Here is a 22,249-nt window from a genome sequence, read left to right on the forward strand (position 1 = left end):
ATATATATGGGGTAATACTATTCATATCTCCAAATATAGGGGAGGAAATGAGGTAGGGTTTGAGAAGAATGAGGGAGGAAATGAAGGAAAAAATGTCATTTGGAGGTGGATTGGAGATACCCTTAAAGAACTAAGATTTCAAAATAAAAAGAGTGTACTCATCGGTGAATTGATTTAAAGGGTATGTGGGATTCAGGATTGTTAATTAAATCAAATGTATCGAATAGTATAAATAAGAAATTTTAGAAATCTTTCAATTATGTTCAAATTTTCACAAATATGGATTTTCTTTTTTACTTCTCAAATTAGGCTTAACCAGCAGGAAACACCTATTTTGACAATCTTTGTTTATTTTATTTAATTTATAATTATCATTTTATAATTTAATAATTTAACTCATTTTTATATCATAGATTTTAATATATAAAGTTTGGTATATCGGAATATGTTGTTAAGACCATTTAATTTTTATCAATCTTCTATTACAATCTAACATAAACAAACGACATATTCAAAATTTCTTGTTGTATCCCTTCTGACCAAGGGCCTGTTTTGGTAAGTCATCATTCACTATGGGCTCAAATTTATGGACCATTATATTATTTTCTAATTTCTATATATGGTTCACAACAAGAAATAAGTCATTTAATGACGACAGCTTTAGCGACGACGACTGACTTTAGCGGCGACATTAGAAAATGTCGTCGCTAAAAGATGTTGTCGTCGCTAAAGGGATTCCACTGGCGATCATCTTGTGCCACACGCCATTTAATCATGACCGTAGGCTGCTATAGTGATTCATCGGTTAGGGTTTCATCTGGTGGGAAGTAATAGCGGCGACACCAATTGCGACGACATGTTGCCGCTATTGATAGCAATCCACGTGAATGTCATCGTGACCCTTCAATTGTTTTTAGATCGGACGGCTACTAGGCACCAAAGAATGGCGCATGTTCTTCCCTCCAGCTTGTAGCCGCAATTGGTCGGGCGTCGCCGCTAAAGGGGTCGCCACTAAAGGGATCGTCCTTTTGACTACCCCTTCGTCCCAGACGACTCACTTTTCTGCCTACCACTCCCTCTCGCAAACTTCGGCGACCATCGTATTCTGTTGCGTTTTTCCGTCAATTTCCGGCGTACTTCACCAACACAAACCACCACTCCTTCTAGGCTTTCATTTTCCGTCAATTTCCAGCAATTTCCGGCCATTTCCGGCGAATTCTGAGTTCTCCGGCGAGATTAAAACTCCGGTAAGGTGTGTTTTGCTCTTCCCTTTTATCTTTCTCTTGTTTTCTGACCTATATTTAAACATTATTTCATTTTTTTGTGATTTTAAGTAAACTCTGGTGGTGGCACCACCGTTCTCACAATTTTCCGGCGGCTAGAAGAATTTTCCGGCGACATTCCCTTTTCCGGCAACAGCAGGTTCTACTTCTTTATTATTATTATTATTATTATTTCTATTGATAATATATGTGAAATGTATATATTTTGGTATGTGAAATGTGTATATTTTGGTATGTGAAATCTAGATGAAATATATGAATGTATATGTAAAGTGTATATGCAAATATGTATGTGTGAATATGTATGAAAAAAAAATGTGTATGTATGAAAAAATGTATATGTATGTGTATTTATGAAAAAATGTATATGAAAAATGTGTGTATAAATGTATTTCTATGTGAAATATATGTGTATGTGAAAAAATATATGTATATGAAATGTAGGCATTTTTATGTGAAAAAATGTATGTGAAAATATATGTGAATAAATAGGTATTTATATGAAATGTATGAAAAATATATGTGAAAATATAGGTATTTGAAAATATAGGCATTTTTATATGAAATGTATGAAAAATGTATGTGAAAATATAGGTATTTATATAGGGTTGTCACGGGCTAACTTTAGACTTATGAAATATTTATTATTATTAGCTTGTATATTAATATTAATTATGGGTAACAATTTTGAAGATGTTATCTTCAATAAACAAATATAAACTTGTTTTTTTTTAATGAAAACTTTATTTAAAATCATCAAATAAATTATATTTTTAAATATTTAATAACATATAACGTTATAGTATCCATAAAGAAATAGTAATAGCTTACTATTTTAAATAAAACAAAATAAAAATAAAATAAAAGACATATGTAATAACTAAGAGACACTAAAAATGAAAAATGTTATATCTTAAAAATATGCAATTGGTTGATTTGATGACGTGGGTTCTTAAAAGTACCTCGAAAATCTACTAAAGTGACGGTGCTAAATATGAAAAAAAAATGATATATATAACAAATATATAATATCGTTTAAAGTACAATATTATAAGAAAAAATAAAAATGAAAAATTAAGACGCTAAATCTACTAAGTTATAATTACTCAAAATAGAAAAATAAAAACAAAAATAAGTTGGGATTAAAGATCAAAATATGGAAAAAAAGATGATATAAATAACAAATATATAATATTCGACATAAATACTAACATGCCGATTGGGGAGGTGTATGAATGTTTCATTCGGGAGGTTGGGAGTTATATGTGGCGGGACATCGGTTTTCATAAAGACACATAGAATGATGTTTCTGAAGCCGAAAGGGTTGGCATGTTCCAATATCTTTCGGTAAATTATTTATAAAGTTATATATTTAATATTGTTTAATTTGATTTATTTTTAATTTCTCAATTTTTTTTGTAAAGATGGTTTGATTTTGGAGCGATTACAATTCATCCCATGGCTCCAACTTATTGGGCGTCACTGAACAATCGGATATGTGCACGATATAGAGGCCGCAAAAATATTGCATAAAACCGTTTGACTGATTTTGCAGGGAATGTGGAGGCAGCAAGGGCTCATGCCCCTACGGGTATGGATCAGCAGCGTTGGAATGCTGCTATTGACCATTTCTTAACAGAAAAACATCAAAAACGATCCGCTCGAAACAAAGAATGCCGGAAGAAGTAAGTAGTGAAGAATCGTGGAGGGACGTGCAGCTACGGTAGTGCTTGTTTCAAGAAAGTAAGTTACAATAATGCTTATTCAGTTATAACATATTTTGTAATGTTAAACAGAATTTGAATAGACTTGAAGTATTTCATCGTGCGCATGTGAATAAAAAAGGAGAATTTGTTGATCCTTTGGTTGAAGAGCAATATGTAAGTTATTATTACTTAAAAATGAAGTAGATTGCTGGGTTTTTTTTGTGTTAGTTTTAACGTATATTAACAATCTTTGTGAAATACAGAATGCCTTAGTTGCTGAGGTTGCTTTATAGACTCATGACTCATCACATAGCCGACTCTGGTGGTGATCCAGACACCATTGATTGGATCGCAATATTTGAGAAGGTGTTGGGTACACGAAGGGGGCATGTGAGAGGCATTGGGCCTAAACCTTCTTCAGCTGCGGGTACAAGTGCTCCATCTCAATGGCAGTCACAGTCACAAGCACCGCAACCAACACAGGTACTTGTTAAATTCTTAAAGAGTTTGGTAGCTTTGTTATATTGTTAAGAACTTGACGTATTTGTAGTATTTTTTTGTAGCTAGGTAGTTTGTTAAATTGTTAAAGACTTAATTGATTTGGTCGTTTAATAGTTTGTTAAATTGTTAAATCTTAATTCAATTGGTGCTTTGATGGTTTGATAGTTTGTTGAATTGTTAATGACTTAATGTGCTTGTGACTTAATTGTAGGATGTTGATGTGAATGCTTTTCTTCAAAACCCGACATTTGTGACGGCCATTGGAGACATTATCCGCTCCTTTAAAAACCAAGTCAACAACGAGGAAAACAATTATTATTATTATTATTGTTTTTGTTATTATTATTAATATTATTACATTTTTTCGAGCGTTTTATATATTGAAAACCGTATTATTATTAAAAAAAACATATAAATCGCATAAAAATGTATTTTAACATATATATTAGGTATATATGTATTTATTTTTTATAAAAACATATCGATGCAGTTTATCTGTATGAGAAACTTTTTTATACATCTAAATATGTATAACATCGTTATTTAGATGTGAAAAATATTATTTATATGTATAAAAACATTTTTATACATATATAAACATATAGAGATATTTTTGAATGTATTTATACGTATAAAAATATTTTTTTATACATATAAAATGTATAGACATTTTAAACATATTTTATATGGTATTTTTATATATTATACATATAAATACCTATATATAGGTATTTATATTTAAAAAAGTAATTATACATTCTAATATAGATATTTATATTGAAAATAATAAATGCATGTATTTAACTACCTATGATACAAAAAAATATATGAATTTATATTGAAAATACGAAAAAAAATACGTGATAATTTAAAAAAATACCTATTTATTTTGAAAATACGAAAAAAAAATATTTATAGTGTAAATTCAAAAAAATACCTATTTATATTGAAAATAATAAATAAATAATAATAATCAAAATGAAAAGCAATTTAACTTGTTTCCGTGATATACATTATATTTATATCTTCAGGTAATAAGTCACGAAGACCAATGTAGCTCAGTGGTAAACCTTTGCATTTGTGAGTTTGAAGTGGCAGGTTCGAACCCTGCTCACCTTATTTCCTTTTTTTTAAAGAATTTTTGTGAAGCCTTTTATATAAAAACACAGTCAGCAAATGCGTGGCTGACACGTCAGCAAAAGTATCCCAATCAGCGCATACGTGGCTGCCACATTTACAAATGACCGGTTTAATATGTTAAAGGGGCAAAACTGAAAAAAAAAATTGGAAGTTTGCGGCAAAGACGAACATAAATTTCAACTTTGGGCAAAACCGAAAAAAACTTGAAAACTTAAGGGTTTTTATGACATTAACCCTATATATAAAACTTTATGAAGGTTTGATGATGCATGTATTAAAAAGATTACAACGGAAGACCTGAAAACAACCAAGAGAGCAACTTGAGCATGTTAATAGTTCACTTTCTACACAATGAGATGACTATATTATAGTATCTTGTTTTCTTCTTAGCAAGCTGTAGTGCAACATATTTTTTAAACTTATCGAATAAGATGTCTATTATGGAATTTCCAAAATGAGACGTCAACAATGGTTCCATAACAGCTCTAAGAGCTTTTGCTGCGTTTTCCCCGTGGATATGGCTAGACGCATCAAAATCTTTCGTACTTGTATAATCTGTATCATGTGGATCCCAGTTGACTTGAAAAACATTTAACATATTAAGAGAAAATGATCCCTCATTTTAAATAACGTTCCTAACTTCATCTTCACATGGATTATAGTATGGCATATTGAATGAGTTAAAGGCCGATTCTTGGATAAGTCCATGAATTAAGCAAATACTAATCATTAATCGCCAAAACAAATCTGAAACTTTCTATAATTCAAAACCTTATAATACCTCTTTGAGCATGTCGTAAAGTGACTGGGCTAGTAACTCCCAGATAATGCAACAGTCATCACTGGTTGGATCAGAAATACTTCGGCCAACGATTGTTAACACCATGCATCCACCTTGTACTAATTCCTCAGAACGCATTTGTAAAAACTTTCGAAAATCTATATCAAATTGCTTCTGATATGCTTCTAACACATTCGGTGGACTTGATTTGGACATGTATATATTATATATGTTGTTTTCAACGCCTTCAGGTACCTATAACATGTTCCAGGGACTATATATAATATAGTTTGCGAAAGAGCATGTATCAAATATATGTAGAAGTTTGAGATTACCTAAAGATATACCTTGATTGGTTAGTTGGTTTGGAGTCCGGTATATAGACACATGTACCCAAACATATTTAATTCTTGGAACTTGTTTTCTTCAATTATAAAGTGATATATATCTTGATTTGAAATGGTACAATAAGATTTATAAATACACCAACTTGAGTTTTTGCTTAGTAAATGCGCTCATGAAACTTGAATCTCACTCAAATAAGCTTGAATACTACTTATATGGTATTTAGGTGGTGTTTGATTGATTGTCTAAATATTTTTAATATATAAGGAGATTTACTTTTATAAATGTGAAAATCGTTAGAACTAGAAAGGTGGATATAATGCAAATTACCTGAGAAAGCCAATGAAGAGCGTAAAACGAGTGAAAAAGGTGCAAACTTTTGTTCGGAAAGAGTCTACTGTAAAATGAACCAGGAGTAGCTGAAACAAAACAATGGCCAAAATGTTCTCGCTTCTTCTTCTTCTTCTTCTTAAGGTTTGAATAAAATTCAGGTAGCATTTTGAACATGGTATTGAAATCATTTCCAAACAGGTCATTTAAGCACACTTCAAACTGCGGTGATTTATGCTTAGTTTCTTCACAAAGGTCGTGGACCATATCCATAATGGTAGATGCAACCAATAGTGAATTCATGCTAGAGGAGCATCGCAAATCAGCTATCTTGAAACACTGAGTACTGAAGATTACGCTATTATTAGCCATAAACTTGATTGTATGCTTTAAAATCGGAAGTGTTTTCCACATGGCTGTTTCCTGGAATAAAAATATGAGCTCAACAACTCTCCGATTCAAGTTTAACTATACATATATAGGACATATTCAGATATACTTTTAGCATGCAATAATATCAAAGAGTAAGAGAGACCTGAAGAAACGAGTTGCATGCATAGCTTGATTCCCCATCGCCAATATTCATGTGTAGGATGCTTTGTACTTCCATGGCTATCTTTTCTTTGTCTTTAGCCTTCATTTTATTTGTTTAAATAAGTGAACAAGACGTCTTAATCACTTTCTTCATGGCCTTCATTTTGTTGTTTTTAGATAGGCGTATCGGAAAATTCGCAAGTCAATAAGTACAACTTAAGTAAGCACCCTTTCCATGGTCTTCAAATTATTATTTCAAATCGGCCATTGGCATGTAAACAAAACATTTCAAACTTCACAGCTTTTTTTCCTCTGTTTGCAATAATATCTTATGGATGGATCTAGATTTTAAAAGATAATATATTAAAATCTATCATCACTTCACATTGATTATGATTATTTTATTATATCTATATTCTATATTTCCAAGATATCTTTAGGGACAGAGTAAATTACGGTTTTGGCCCTTGTGCTTTATACCTAGCTACAATTTTAGTTCAAACTTTTAATTTTTAATATGGCTTGTTCGTATGATTTTAAAAAGTTGCACTCGTGGCCTTTGAGACTTTTACCAACTTAATTACCATTTATGAGCTCTGCTTACTGCTGTAAATTTACAATATGATCCTCGAATTTTTTAATTTCTTATTTACTCTTTTTTTATTAATTTAAATTAGTTATAAAATAAAAAAAAGCCTTAGCTAGAATCATTTGAGAATTATAAGTATTCTAACAATGTAAAAATCATTGTACATTGTCAGATTGAAAGAATTAATGATCATAAACTAGTCAATACCTTCGGATTGAAAGAATCAAAATTTTTTACTATTCTCATTACAACCTAAAGTTTTCCAAATCCAACCCTCCATATTTGTTCTTTAATTCTCCCAATATATACTTATCGTTCTTATATGATCATAATTAATTAATTATATAATTAGACGTGTGTGACATTCCTAAATTTCTCGGCCAGAAAATATCGATTTAGTTTATGTTTTTAAAATAAAATCAGAATAATCTTTTAAAAGATGTTGCGGAATTTGTTCCCAAAACAAAACATGATAAAAAAATTTATCAAAACATTTCCTAAAGAAATATATATTATCATTATATATCAAAACCTCGGGATGTCATTTTCCGATAGACCAAAAGCATAAACAGTACATTATAAGTCTTACAACAGATATTTACATTTATTGGCCTATAATCCAAAAATCTCACGTCATCATTCAACTATGCTCTGAGTCCACTACCTGTAATATAAAAAGCTGAGTGAGTCAGGCTTAGGAGCCTGGTGAGCATATAAGGTTTTCAACCCACAAATAATAATAAATTTATTAAATTCATCAACCAAAAATAAATTTATTAATTTCATCAACCAACAATAACCCTGATTACCCATTTCCGTTATCCTCACTTCACGTCCCTAAACACCTATCATAAGGGACCTAGTCTAAGGATTTTCATCGGGGTGACAACACTGCTTTAAGGATTCCTCAGCAATTTATGTCAAATAAGGCAACCATGAGGGGGATGGAGTACACCAATGAACATATAGTTCACCAACACCTACAGGTTGCGAACCTGCTAGCGTTCCACTAGACTGTCTAGAAAGGTATGTGGTCGTCATCTATACTCCGCTAGATGACTACAACACAACAACAACAACATCGAGGCCTCTCATCATTTTAACACACATCAACTATTTCATCTACCCATGTTTTACCCAACATATTTGTAGATAAAAATAAATATACAGTTTAAAACATGTATAAAAAATCTATTCAACACCCATCTCAAATAAACAAATAATATAATTACACTGTGACATCCCCATTTTCACGGCCAGAAAAGACCGATTTTGTTTATGCTTTATAAAAATCAGAGTACCTCTTTTAATAAAAATGTTGCGGAATTTGTTTCCAGAAAAACATGATAAATACGTTATCAAAGCATTTCCGAATAAATGTAATTTAATCCATTTTAAAACATTTCGAATGTCTTCGTCAATACAGAAACATAAGCATAAACAGAACTTACATTCATTTACACTAGTGATCTACATCTCTTTTAAATCTCTCAGTGCAATGTAACTTCATATAGACACCTGTGATACAAATAAACTGAGTGGGTCAGGTTGGGAAACCTGGTGAGTACATAGGGTTTTCAACCCACAATAATATAATTATTATGTTTAAACATCAAACAATCAACCCAATTACTCATCCCCATTATCTTCTTTACTCTCAAGGATCTACCCTAAGAATCGACTATTCCTCGTTAATTCATTCCTAAGGATCATCCTAAGGAAACGACACGAAATCCATCGTTGCCACAGTTGTCAAGCACAGCTGCTAATATTATCACTTAGGTGCAGTTGCCAGAATTGTGACATTCTCTATGAGGCGCTTCTGCCGGTATTGTCCTTTAAACGCTACTGTCACGGTTATAATGTCCTCTATTAGGCGCAGCTGCCGATACTATCCTTAGAGCGCAGCTGCTAGGATATTTAGAGTACCTCATAGATCCAAAAACATCTACATGTTATGGCGCATCTGCCAATGCTCATCTATAGGGTACTAGGTCCATTGCTGCCAATGTCCACCTATATGGCACTATGTCCACACTACCAATGTTCCTCTATATCATCTTTCGTCCCTCATCATTCATCTACCCATGTTATACCCAACATATTTGTAGATATAAAATACATATACATTTTAAATCATTTAAAACATGTATAAAAATCTTTCACCCAGCATAGGCAACAAGTATTCAAACAATATGCACACATAGCACGTAATTTAAATACAATACTTCATATCTATATGTAAGGTGAAAGTAACTATGCACTCACCTGATAAGGTGGTGACTCGGTACTCGGACAACGCTTCGTTTACTTAAAACAGCTTCGTTCGACAAAACCTAGTATCATTGCCATTAGGGTTTAGTTTAATATTCACCGAGACTAATTAATAGTCTAGCTATTATTACTATTATATAAGCGTTAAACAACACTCTTATATAACTCATAATAATATCCCAAATAATTATTTTAAGGTCCTAATAACATTACTATATTGAATCATAAGCTATACTAAAGATAGGTTAAGCGTAGCTCACTTACAGCGGGTTTTCTCGAAAACCGGGCTTCGCCGGAGCCGAAAGGCTCTTTTCTCGGGACTCCGAGAGCCTCGAGGCTTCCTTCGGGTGCTAGGGTGGTTCCCTAGGCTTTTTTGGGGGTTTAGGGGCTAGAGAGAGGTTCTAGAGAGAGAGAGAGAAGAGGTTGGAATGGTGTGAAGAATTAGGGAACCCGGCACCTCTATTTATAGGCTGGAAAACAGCTCTACTCGTCGAGTAGGTCCTCCTACTCGTCGAGTCCATGCCACATGTCACCTTCTGGTGGCTTGCCTTGGGGAGAAAGCCTTATCCCATAATCAGTCACGTCACCCGATTTCGCACAGCACCCTGCCGACTTCTAAACCCCGTAACTTTCGCATACGAGCTCCGTTTTCGACGTTCTTTATATCCACGCGTAGGTAAAAACAAGATCTACAACTTTCATTTTGACTCTATCGGCTAATTCTCAACCGATCTTACATTTAACAGTAGGAGGAGATTAGATTGTTAAATGACCGCGAAGAATTCGTAACTCCTTCATACGGACTCCGTTTTCATCTGTCTTTTTACCGTTGAGTTCCTATTAATGAGATCTTCAACTCTCATTTAGGTCGCGTAGGCCAAAAACCGGTCGAACTAAAATTCGAGTTTCGGGTTGTGCACTGCTAAGCCAAATCTTAGAAAAATCATAACTTCCTCATACGAAGTCAGATTTGGGCGTTCTTTTTATGGATGTTATAGGTTTAACATATACTACAACTTTGGTTTAGATTACTAAGGCCAAAAAGTCTTCTATCATAAATTCACTATTTACGCTTCCCGGTGCCGTGCCGGTTTTGCCGTAAAACTTCGACGGGCCATAACTTCTTCGTTATAACTCGGATTTCGGCGTTCTTTATATGTACGGAACCCTTGTAACATATACTACCACTTGGAAAATATTAATCCTTCTAAATAATCTTCCATCAAAAACTCATTTTTGATGCTTATTGTCTCTAAATTAGTAGTCCGGATCTGCGGGCGTTACATACACATAGCACGTATTTTATTGAAAATACTTCATATCTATGTGTAAGATGAAAGTGACTACACACTGACTTGATTTAAAGATAATCGGACAGGACTTCGTTTCTTAAAACGACCGTTTCCGATGAAACCGAGAGCTTTAATGAAAACCGGGCCTTGCGAGGGTTGAGCTTCAAACCGAAAAGATAAATTTCTCGGGGTCTTCGGACACTTCGGGACGTTCTTCGGGTGTTGGATATGATACCGGGGCTTCAGGGGGTTGTAAGGAAGTTTAGGGAGGTGAAAGAAGTGAAAATGGATGAAAAATGGTGTAAAAGTGGTGTAGGAACTGGGAGGGTTCGCACCTCCTTTTATACCCTGCGAGGGTTCGGACCGAAAGGGGAAGGGAGGGCACGCGTCGGACAGGTGGCGAGGCCGAGACACGCGCCAGCAGCGAAGGCGAGGACACGCGTCAGCTTCGGACTAGACCTCGCTTCGGACGAATCAGCAGGCGGACACGGGGCACGCTCGCATGCGAGGCGGCGTGGCTGATTCCGAGCCATGCATGCGAAATTTCTCGGATTTTGTGCCCAAACTTCAAAAATTCATAACTTTCGCATATGAGCTCTGTTTTCGATGTTCTTTATATGCACGCGTAGGCGAGATTATACTCTACAACTTTCGTTTAGACTCCGTTGGCTAATTTTGACTTTATTTTTAATATTATTATTTTTAACAGACCGGGACAGGAAAATCCGTTAAAAATTCATAACTTCTTCATCCGACGTCCATTTTCGTCTGTCTTTTTACCGTTGTACTACTATTGACGAGACCTTCGATTCTTGTTTAGGTTGTGTCGGCTAAAAATCACTCGATCTAAAATTCGAGTTTTTAGTTGTCTATTGTTAAGCTGAAACTTAGAAAAATCATAACTTCCTCATACGAAGTCAGATTTGGGCATTCTTTTTATGCATGCTCTCGGTTTAACGAACACTACGACTTTCGTTTAGATCGCTAAGGCGAAAAAGTATTTTATCGAAAATTCACTTTTTACGTCACACAGCGTCATGCTGGTTCTGTCGCGAAACTTCGACAGGTCATAACTTCTTCGTTATAACTCGGATTTCGGTACTCTTTATATCTCCGGAATCCTTGTTTCAACCACTAAAACTTTCTTCATAGATATTGGGTTTATCTAAAATTTATTGTCGACGCTTATTTTTATCCTTAATTCATTAAATTATAATAATTAAGCATAAAACACATAATAATCAAATAATACATCTTATTATTTCAAAACAAATTACAAAGGTTGGCCTAGACTATTACATCATCATTAATGTCTAGCCTAGAAACACGAGCGTTACAATTCTCTCCCCCTTAGGATATTCCGTCCCCGGAATCACACATCAACAAACAAATGTGGATAGCGACTCATCGTGTCACTCTCCGTTTCCCATATGAGATTTGGCCCATTCGTATGTTTCCATCGCACAAGCACTAAATTGACCATCTTGCGTCGCAACTTCTTAGTCTTACGGTCAACGATTGCCTCCGGTTCTCCGATTAACCTCTTGTTTCATCCAACCTTAATTCAGAAATTGGAATTATGTCGGGTACATCTGTCCCACCCCCAAACCAGAACGGCGGAAACGTTCGGGGGCGGAGGACTTTAGGTAAGTATCACAACACATGCAATATAGTAATCAAAGTACAAACACCCATTGTATTAATAAGTATAAGTTTTACATAAGTGTTCAAACATTACATATTCAAACACTGAAGTAGGTACAGCAGAAGACAATAGTCGCGGTACGGTACTAGGTAGTCTTCTCAAAAGCTTCGGGAGTGTACCTGTCTACTGGATTCCTGAGAATACAAGTTATTTGAAAAGAGTAGATCATCATTTAAGCTGGTGAGTTCATAAGTATTTTAGTTCTGTTAAGTATACCCTAAGTTCTTTGAATAAGTTCACTGGTTTCTCCAGGAAATCCTATATTTCCTGAGGTGATTAACTGATAACCTCAATAGTTTCCCTCTGTAATTACTTAGTTTATACTGATTATATATAACACAATATCGAATGGACAGTCAAATGGGTGTATCTGCCCTAAGCCCACAACCAAACAAGGAACAGGAAGTAAGGTGGAAGTCACACATTTCACTGTCAATCGGATATTACTTATGTACAACTCTGATGTAATAACTAAGGAATTATAGAATTAACCACTAAAGGTTTTTTATGTTATACTAGTTTACAGAGATTGAATGACTAAGTTTCATTTGATGAGTGGTTTAAACCCATAAACCGTTTCCTTTGTATAAGTGGTTTCATCCCATAAACCGTTTCATTTGTAACAGTGGTTTAATCCCATAAACCGTTTCATTTGTAAAAGTGTTCTTAGTTATATCTGTTCTACAGTAAAAACCTTAGTATTAATCCTGGAGAGTATTGTATTATCCATAATACTGCCTTGTGGTTTTAAATGTTCAAAACCATAAGTACAATACTTGATTTCATGATACGTAGCTCTTATTGTAAGTAAAAGCTACTGAAGGTATATCTGGTCGGGATATAATTAACTTTTCTTACTGTTATAAGAGAATTATATTACTTTGTAATTTACTCGTTGTTTTATCCATGTGAGTCATACTAACCATACTAATATGACGGAAATGCATGCAGCGACGTTCTTCAGGCGTCGGAACTGGAATGATATTTGACACCCTAGGCCTGCCGGCCAAACTGTAGCGAACAGTAGAGGTGCGGGATTGTCAGTCCCATATAGATCTATACACAAATTCACGCTCTCCCTACAAGAGATTCTGGATAATAGTTCAGGACTTAAAAAGGGTCGTACTTAGATAAGTACATCGTGAAGGGTCTCACAAATTTATTGTTTCAACGAGATTTCCGATGTATTATTATTATTACCCGATGAATGCTAACTCTGGTACTTTGTATCGTACCCTTGGTTAATGCAAACCCGGTAAGATGTATTATTACCTCGAGTTTGCTAACTCGGGTACTCTGTATAGTACCTTTGCTAATGCAAACCCGGCAGAATGTATTATTACCTCGTGTTTGCTAACTCGGGTACTCTGTATAGTACCTTTGCTAATGCAAACTCGGCAGGGTGTATTATTACCTCGTGTTTGCTAACTCGGGCACTCTGTATAGTACCTTTGCTAATGCAAACCCGGCATTACCAAGTGTTTGCTAACCCTGGTACTCTGTATAGTACCTTTGTTAATGCAAACTAGGTATGATGTATCTTTACTTCTTTAATATGTTGTTCGTATATTAAAGGTATTATACATATCTTGGTATAGTTGAATGAATTTTGGTAATTTCCTTGGAAAGTATACAGTTGTGAATCATACTTGTATCTTTAGTTTTGAATCATAAATTATACCTATTATAATTTATATGTTCTATCTGATTAGCATGGTTTCTCATGGATGAACACCTTTGCTTAGCCTGATACAAAGGTGATGATACCAAAAGGAGTAACCTTTTGTACTCATATATGTATAATATATATATAATTAAGAAGGAAATGACCTTCGGACAAACAATACAACCCTAATTCTACATCCAAACAAGGAAAAGGATGTAGGATAATTCATTAGTCCTAAGCCCTTCAAATCTTATTTATATATTTATACATATATAAACATGATTTTGGCATTTATACTTTGAAATAGCTTATAAAACATTTTTCAAATAATTTTAACGGAGTTTTTACATGACTTTAAAGATTTAACATGGCTTCACGTTATTTTGAAAGTATTTGATAATTCTTAAAAGCATACGAAAACATTTGTGTGATTATTATCACATACAGTTATTAACACAATTTAATATTGTGTTAAACTTGTATTCCCCCCTAAAAAGCATTTAAAAACCATTGAAAAGGTAAATTATAGGGGTATGAACTCACCTTGATAGGCGGTGATTCGGGAAGGGTTTCGTTTCCCGGAAAGAGTTTATTTAACGAGAAACCGGCTCCAATCGGGCAGAGTTTCGTTTCCCGGAAATAGTTTGTTTGACGAAAAACCGGCTCAAATCGGGCAGCGTTTCGACAGGAGAGAGGATGAATTCTCGAGAATTCCGGGGCTCCGGGGCTTGCTTCGGGCTTTAGACGTGATACCGGGACGTTCGGGGTTGTTTGTGAAGTTATGGAAGTGAGAGGAGTGAAAAAGGGCCAAAAATGGGGTGAAAAACCCTTCCATCTGAGAAGGCTCGCACCCTTTATATAGGGGTGCGAGGATTCGGCCGAGGAGGACAGGTGGCGAGGCGAGGGGTGAGTCAGCAGGACACGCGGCAGCTCCTGCGAAGGCGGCTCGGATTCGGACCATGTGTGAGGCACGTGTTTCGGACAGGTGGGCTCTTCGGACTGGACCGGACTTCGGTCCAATGAGAGACTGACACACATGCGAAGGGGGTGTCTCTGGGGTGTCCGATGCGAGGCTGTTCGCTTCTTAGTGGACCTCGGATGCGGTCCAATCAGAAGGTGCCACGCATGGCTTCGATCCACTCAGCAGCTGCCACGTGCGAGGTGACGTGTCACATGCGAAATTGCCCGGTTTTCCTATTTTTCTTTATTTTTGTGCCAAAACTTGCGAAAATCATAACTTTCGCATACGAGCTCCGTTTTTAGCGTTCTTTATATGCACGCGTAGGTAAAATCATACTCTACGACTTTCGTTTAGACTTCGTCGGCCGGTTTTGACTTTATTTTCAATATTATTATTTTAAACAGACCGGGTCGGGAATCCGTTAAAAATTCATAACTTCTTCATCCGACGTCCGTTTTCGTCTGTCTTTTTACCGTTGTGCTACTTTTGACGAGACCTTCGATTCTCGTTTAAGTTGCGTCGGCTAAATATCGATTAATTTATATTTCGAATTTTTAGTTGTCTACTGCTAAACCGAAACTTCGAAAAATCATAACTTCCTCATACGAAGTCATATTTTTACGTTCTTTTTATGAACGTTCTCGGTTTAACATAATCTACAACTTTTATTTAGATTGTTAAGGCTAAAAAGCCTTTTATCGAAAATTCACTTTTTACACTGAACAGTGTTTTGCCGGTTTTATCGCAGATTTTCGATTGGTCATAACTTCTTCGTTATAACTCGGATTTCAGTGTTCTTTATGTTTTTTGAAACCTTGTTACAAACTCTACCACCTGGTTCATCCCAATTACGACTATTGATCAATTTATTTTTGACCAAAACTTGACTGGTGTCACAACATCTCCCGTGAACTTCCTCAAATAACACACATGGAAAGTGTTATGAATATTATCTAGTTCTTCTGGTAGTTCTAGCTTGTAAGCTTGGTTCCCAATCCTCTGAAGAACTTTAAACGGTCCAATAAACATTGGACTCAACTTTCCCCTTTTACCAAATCTTATAAGTCCCTTCCACGGCGAGAATTTAAGTAAAACCGAATCTCCAACTTCGAATGTTATCGGTTGTCTTTTCTTGTCAGCATAGCTCTTTTGACGACCATGAGCTGCTAACATCCTTTCCCTAATCACTTTCAACTTTTCAGCAGTCTGATGAACTATCTCAGGTCCCATAAACTGCTTTTCTCCAGCTTCAAGCCAACATGATGACGTTCGACACTTTTGTCCATACAAAGCTTGATAAGGTGCCATCTTGATGCTCGAGTGGAAACTATTATTGTAGGAAAATTCTACCAGAGGTAAATGTTTATCCCAGTTACCTTGGAATTCCAAGGTACATGCTCGTAGCATATCCTCCTATGTTTGAATCGTTCGTTCGCTCTGACCATCGGTTTGCGGATGGTAAGTTGTACTTAAACTTAATTTCGTACCCAATTCCTCTTGTAGACTTCTCCAAAACCTTGACGTGAAACGACTATCGCGATCTGACACAATCGTCAGGGGAACACCATGAGCTTTCACTGTCTCTTTCACGTAAACCTTTGCAAGTTTTTCCATAGACCACTTCTCATTGGATGCTATGAAATGTGCACTTTTTGTAAACCGATCAACAACCACCCAAATCATGTCGTGACCGCTTTTCGTTCTGGGCAGTTTAGTCACGAAATCCATGGTGATGTCTTCCCATTTACCCATGGGTACAGGTAAAGTTTCTAAACTCTCATATGGTTTCTGATGTTGTGCCTTAACCCTTGCACATGTCACACACTCGGCCACATACTTTGTAACATCGAGCTTCATCGTCGGCCACCAGTAGTAGGGTTTCAGATCCCTATACATTTTCATGCTGTCGGGATGAATCGAGTACATGGTCTTGCGAGCTTCTTCCATCAGAAGATCTCTTATTCCTCCTGTCTTAGGTACCCAAATCCTATCTTAGAATACCTTCAGTCCTTGACCGTTTGTATCGAAAACTAACGTTTTGCCTAAATGTTCTTCCTTTCGGTCATTTTTCTCTAAAGCTTCTTCCTGAGCTTTCTTGATACTTTCTACAATCGTCGAGACAACTTTAATTCTTAATGCTCTCGCCCTTTTCTTTTCAAGGCTCACTTTTCTGCTTAAAATCATCGGCTACACCATTTTCTTTACCAGGGTGGTAAAGGATTTCACAATCGTAATCCTTAAGCAACTCTAGCCAACGTCGTTGTCTCATGTTTAATTCCTTTTGATTAAAGAGATACTGGAGACTCTTATGATCATTGAAAAGTTTGCACTTTGTGCCATAAAGATAATGCCTCCATATCTTTAGGGCGAACACTACCGCTGTCAACTCCAAATCATGAGTGAGGTAGTTCTTTTGATGTTCTTTCAATTGCCTCGATGCATATGCTATCACCTTATCCCTTTGGGTCAGAACACAACCTAACCCAACTCCAGATGCATCGCTATAAACTGCGAAGTCATCAACTCCTTCTGGTAAAGAAAGAATCGGTTCTTCACACAATTTCTTCTTTAGCTTCTCAAAGGCTTCCTTATGATTCTCACTCCAAGTATAAGTAGCTCCTCTGTGGGTTAAAGTTGTCAATGGAGCAGCTATCGAAGAAAAGCCTTGAATAAATCTTCGGTGATATCCAGCTAATCCTAGAAAGCTTCGGATCTCCGTAGGACTCTTCGGTTGTTCCCACTTCATCACAACTTCAATCTTTGCTGGGTCAACCATTATTCCTTCTTGGTTAACCACATGACCCAAAAATTGGACTTCTTGAATCCAAAATTCACATTTAGAGAACTTTTCATACAGCTTCTCCTTTTTCAGAACTTCTAACACTTCTCGCAGATGCTTGTCATGCTCCTGCTTGCTTTTTGAATAAATCAAAATATCATTTATGACCACTATCACGGATTTATCGAGGAATGGTTTACAAACCCTGTTCATCAAATCCATGAATGCTGCTGGAGCATTGGTTAGTCCAAACGACATAACCAAGAACTCGTAGTGTCCATATCTTGTTATGAATGCAGTCTTCTCAATATCTTGCTCTCTCGCCTTTAGCTGATGATATCCTGACCTAAGATCGATCTTCAAGAAATATCTCGAACCTTGCTGCTGATCGAACAGGTCATCAATTCTTGGCAACGGGTACTTGTTCTTTATTGTTGCCTTGTTCAGCTCTCTGTAATCTATGCACATTCTCATGCTCCCATCTTTCTTCTTCACGAATTACACCGGAGCTCCCCATGGCGATGAACTAGGTCTAATGAAACCGTTGTCCAACAACTCTTGAAGTTGCGTCATAAGCTCCTTCATCTCCGTTGGTGTTAATCAATATGGGGCTTTTGCTATTGGTGTTGTTCCTGGTAACAAGTCTATCTAAACTCCACTTGTCTATCAGGGGGCAATCCACGAAGATTTTCGGGAAAAACTTTCGGATATGCACACACCACTGGTATACTTTGCACATCCTTTTTCTCCTTCTTAGCATCGATCACGAATGCCAAGTATGAGGTGCATCCTTTAGATAAACATTTTCTGGCTTTCATTAGGGAAATGATTCTAGAATTTACTTTGCGCTTATCTCCGTATACCATAAACGACTCTTTTCCAGGCGGGTTTACCCTCACTATCTTTTTCTTGCACAGTATCTCGACATCATTGGCGCTAAGCCAATCCATCCCTAGAACGATGTCGAAACCATTCAACTCAATGGGTAACAGCTTCTCAAGGAATTCTTTTCCGTTCAGGTAGATGGCGATATTCCTACTACAATCGCTAACAGGTATGAATTTGCCACTAGCAACTTCTACAATTAGGGCATCATCAAGTTTTTCTATAGGCATTGCTAGTCTTTCACCAAATTTATGTGATATAAAGGAGTAATTCGCTCCGGAATCAAACAATAAATTGGCAGGTAATCCATTTACAAGAAAGGTACCTGATGCGACATCCACTGCATCCTTTGCAGCTTCCAGTGTCATCTGGAAAGCTCTGGCTTTTGGCTTTGGTGGAAGATTGGGCTTCACTGCCTCTTTCTTCTTCAGGCAGTCCCTCAAAATGTGCCCCTCTTCATTGCACCCATAACATAATTTCTTATTGAAGATGCATTCATTGGAATAATGCCAAAGCTTTCCATATTTGTAGCAAGTGACTTCCTCGCTACATTTCCCAACATGTTTCTTCTTACACTTGTCACACCACTTCGCTTCGGCTCCTCCTCCGAATTTCCTTGAACGCTTCGAGAACCTTCTCTTCTTGTTGGAACCTGAAGCTCCTTCAAACTTTCTCTTTTCGCCAACTTCAACCATGCTGGCGGCTCTCCCCTTAATCATATCTTCAACAGACTTGGCAGCCCACATAGTTGCCTCCAAAGTAAGTGCCTCACGCACTGGCACCGCATACTCCCATGGAAGTCCCTTTGTGTACCTGTCAAATTTTGTCAGCTCATCTGGGACAATACGCAAAGCAAAGTCCATTTTGTCTGTGAAGTTATTGGTGTATTCATTGATGGACATACGTCCCTTCTTTAACGTCAGAAATTGGTTTTCTAGCTCAAGCACATTTTGGGCTGAGCAGTACTTGCGCTTGAATTGCACCAAGAACTCTGCCCAATTCAGTTGCAGTGGCTCATTAGGGCTTAGGGTCTTCCCCAGAGTGTTCCACCAGCGAACAGCGCCACCTCTGAACTGACGCACTGCAAATATGGTTTGTAACTTGCCTTGGCAACCACATGTCATGAAAGCCAATTCCATTTCTGAGATCCAATCCATTACTCCGACGAGATCTTATTTTCCAGTGAAAGTTGATGGCTTGCAAGTCATAAAGTCTTTATACTTGCATCCATTTCTCTCCACTCCGTCCTCGTGGTTATTCCTCCCAACCACAAGCGGTTCAGTTTGACCAACAGATCTACTGTAATTCCCTTCCTCAGACTGACTGTCATTTAATTCAGGTTGTTCAACAGGCATTGAAGGTTCATTCCTGTTGTTCTGCAATAGTTGTCTCATTTCCTCCCTTTGTTCAGCCATCATTGTCTAAATCATGGCTTGTACTCCAACCATTATGATCGGTTCTGGTGCAACTTCTACTATTGGCACCTGTTCCATCACTTGGGGTTAAGGTTGCTGATTTCTATTTGCATTTCCAGCTCCACTTCGAGTTCTTGCCATTTTGATCTATACACCAAATTAGGCGAATTTAGATCTTTATTAACGATAGACGTTTAAATCTTCATTATCACTCCGAAACGTTTACATGCTAGTTCTAATATCGTAGTCGTACGCTTAGAATCCTAAACACATAAGGTTTCCAGATCCGGTTGGCAACAGACCATAGATCCGAACAAATAATGGCATATATGGCAAACATATAGCATTTAGCACATAAAAGCATTTTAGGCATCTTTCCTAAAATATACTAGTGCTCGTGTCTAAAATATGGTAGACACTTATCTCACGATCATCACTTAGCATTCAAAGTTTAAGTCTAGAAATCCTACAAATTCCTAGTTCGCTTAAACTAATGCTCTGATACCAACTGTGACATCCCCAAATTTCTCAGCCAGAAAAGACCGATTTAGTTTATGCTTTTAAAATAAAATCAGAGTAATCTTTTTAAAAGATGTTGCGGAATTTGTCCCCAAAACAAAACATGATAAAAAAATTTATCAAAACATTTCCTAAAGAAATATATATTATCATTATATATCAAAACCTCGAGATGTCATGTTCCGATACAGACCAAAAGCATAAACAGTACATTATAAGCCTTACAACAGATATTTACATCTACTGGCCTATAATCCAAAAATCCCTCGTCATCATCCAACTATGCTCTAGGTCCACTACCTGTAATATAAAAAGCTGAGTGGGTCAGGCTTGGGAGCCTGGTGAGCATATAGGGTTTTCAACCCACAAATAATAATAAATTTATTAAATTCATAAACCAAAAATAAATTTATTAATTTCATCAACCAACAATAACCCTGATTACCCATTCCCGTTATCCTCACTTTACGTCCCTAAACACCTATCATAAGGGACCTAGTCTAAGGATTTTCATCGGGGTGACAACACTGCTTTAGGGATTCCTCAGCAATTTATGTCAAATAAGGCAACCATGAGGGGGATGGAGTACACCAATGAACATATAGTTCACCAACACCTACAGGTTGCGAACCTGCTAGCGTTCCACTGGACTGTGTAGAAAGGTCTGTGGTCGTCATCTATACTCCGCTAGATGACTACAACAACAACAACAACAACAACATCGAGGCCTCTCATCATTTTAACACACATCAACTATTTCATCTACCCATGTTTTACCCAACATATTTGTAGATAAAAATAAATATACAGTTTAAAACTTGTATAAAACATCTATTCAACACCCATCTCAAATAAACAAATAATATAATTACACATAGCACGTATTTTATTGAAAATACTTCATATCTTTGTGTAAGATGAAAGTGACTACACACTAACTTGATTTAAAGATAATCGGACAGGACTTCGTTTCTTAAAACGACCGTTTCCGATGAAACCGTGAGCTTTAATGAAAACCGGGCCTTGCGAGGGTTGAGCTTCAAACCGAAAAGATAAATTTATCGGGGTCTTCGGACACTTCGGGACGTTATTCGGGTGTTGGATATGATACCGGGGATTCAGGGGGTTGTAAGGAAGTTTAGGGAGGTGAAAGAAGTGAAAAAGGATGAAAAATGGTGTAAAAGTGGTGTAGGAACTGGGAGGGTTCGCACCTCCTTTTATACCCTGCGAGGGTTCGGACCGAAAGGAGAAAGGAGGGCACACGTCGGACAGGTGGCGAGGGCGAGACACGCGCCAGCAGCGAAGGCGAGGACACGCGTCAGCTTCGGACTGGACCTCGCTTCGGACGAATCAGCAGGCGGACACGGGGCAGGCTCGCATGCGAGGTGACGTGGCTGATTCCGAGCCATGCATGCGAAATTTCTCGGATTTTGTGCCCAAACTTCAAAAATTCATAACTTTCGCATACGAGCTCCATTTACGAAGTTATTTATATGCACGCGTAGGCGAGATTATACTCTACAACTTTTGTTTAGACTCTGTTG

The 22,249-nt window shown here is 36.7% G+C and overlaps 1 pseudogene across 1 annotated transcript; it reads right to left on the bottom strand.

Moving 5' to 3' along the window:
- Nucleotides 1–4,893: 4,893 nt before the first annotated feature.
- Nucleotides 4,894–6,913, bottom strand: LOC145125266 (S-adenosyl-L-methionine:benzoic acid/salicylic acid carboxyl methyltransferase 3-like; annotated as a pseudogene). The gene is made up of 4 exons (XR_013715904.1): nt 6,622–6,913; nt 6,087–6,509; nt 5,412–5,666; nt 4,894–5,336 (listed from the first exon to the last, which is right to left on the bottom strand). The product of XR_013715904.1 is annotated as an S-adenosyl-L-methionine:benzoic acid/salicylic acid carboxyl methyltransferase 3-like (transcript).
- Between the last annotated feature and the right edge of the window lie 15,336 nt (nt 6,914–22,249).

Source organism: Lactuca virosa, chromosome 7 (assembly GCF_052849685.1).
Source record: "Lactuca virosa cultivar CGN04683 chromosome 7, Lactuca_virosa_CGN04683_v6, whole genome shotgun sequence".
Lineage (NCBI taxonomy): Eukaryota > Viridiplantae > Streptophyta > Magnoliopsida > Asterales > Asteraceae > Lactuca > Lactuca virosa.